Below are 1221 nucleotides of genomic sequence, written 5' to 3'. Positions count from 1 at the left end.
CCCGGGCCCGCGCGGACCCCCGCCGCCCCCCGGCCCCGTCCCGGAGGCGCCTTTCCTCCTACGTACCCGGAAAGAGCGGCCGGCGAGAGGCGATCGAAACGGGCGGAAAAGACAATGAAAGTTAAAAGTCGTTCAGCAGAAAATGAATGTGAGCCAAGCGGCCATCTTGAAGCGAGCTGCAGACGCCGCTGTCAATGGGCAACGAGCGCAGCCGAGAGGGAGCCGCGGCCGCCGCGCTCAGCTCATGCTGCCTCCGAGCCCGGCCTCCTCCTCCGCCGCCGCCGCCGCCTCGGCCTCCTCCTCCTCCGCCTGGGCCTCCTCCTCCGCCTCCGCCTCGGCCTCCAACGCCTCCTCCTCCTGGGCCTCCTCCTCCTCCTCCTCCTCCTCCTCCTCCTCGGCCGCCGCCGCCACCTCCCGCTCCGCGCTCGGGGGAGGGAGCGCGCGGAGGGGGCGCGATCGGTATTATTCTGCGGGGCTGAGAGGTGTTTCTAATCCGGCTCGGGGCTCCCTCGCCAACATCCCCATTGTCTCGCCCGATCTCTGCCTTTAATACTACGATTATTATTTCATAGTTGCTGTGGGGGGAGGAGGGCGGGCGGGGGGCGCCGTGTGTGCGTGCGGCGGCGGCGAGGCGGGGGGAGGGGAGGAAGGATGAGGAGGGGGAGGGGAGGGTGGAAAAAAAAATGCACCGCTGAAGGCAGAGTGGAAACTGACACCGGCTCCAAAATGGCTCGGAGTCCGCCCGCCCCCTCCCCCCGGGGTCACGTGCTCCCCTCATTCCTTAAGGGCGGCCTGGGAATTAGTGTCGGTGTAGTCGGGCCCGTGGCCGCCCCCTCCCCTGCGCGCCGCGCGCCCGCCCCCTCCCCCTCGCGCTGCGCGGCATCGGCACTGGCGCGGCCGCGGAGAAAGACATTTCTCTACAGCGCCACACGCGCCGCCTTGCTCTCGGCGCGGGCACCGCTCGGCCCGCACGCCGCGTAGCCCGCCCGCCCGCCCCCGTTATTACTTTGTCCCGCCCGTGGTGCACGCGTCTGCGGGCTCCCGCCGACCTGGGTGCCCGGCCCGCGAGCTCCGAGGACTGCGGCCCGGACTCTGGCGCCGAGCGCTGAACCTGCGCCCGAGTTGGGCTCGCGGAAACAACAGCGCCCGCCCCAGCCTTCCTGCGTCCGCGCCGGCCCCTTCCCTGGCCACCGGCCGCCAAGGCGGGGCGCGCGCGGGCAG

At 71.3% G+C, this 1221-nt stretch overlaps 1 protein-coding gene across 6 annotated transcripts in view; it reads right to left on the bottom strand.

Annotated features, from left to right (window-relative positions):
• Window positions 1–1147, bottom strand: part of Bmi1 (BMI1 proto-oncogene, polycomb ring finger) — a 10994-nt gene extending 9847 nt beyond the window's left edge. For 3 of the 6 annotated variants that reach the window (XM_023704954.1, XM_023704955.1, XM_012517729.2), the window contains exon 1: window positions 67–276. The gene's annotated coding sequence lies outside the window, so the exon portion shown is untranslated. Of the gene's footprint in view, window positions 1–66; window positions 278–1006 lie in introns of those variants that run through there. The other 3 variants (XM_023704957.1, XM_023704958.1, XM_023704956.1) reach the window with 3 other exon arrangements.
• Window positions 1148–1221: the final 74 nt, after the last annotated feature.

Source organism: Octodon degus, unplaced genomic scaffold (genome assembly GCF_000260255.1).
Source record: "Octodon degus isolate 3935 unplaced genomic scaffold, OctDeg1.0 scaffold00208, whole genome shotgun sequence".
In the NCBI taxonomy this organism is placed as follows: domain Eukaryota; kingdom Metazoa; phylum Chordata; class Mammalia; order Rodentia; family Octodontidae; genus Octodon; species Octodon degus.
This window is presented reverse-complemented; position numbering and strand designations above follow the sequence as displayed.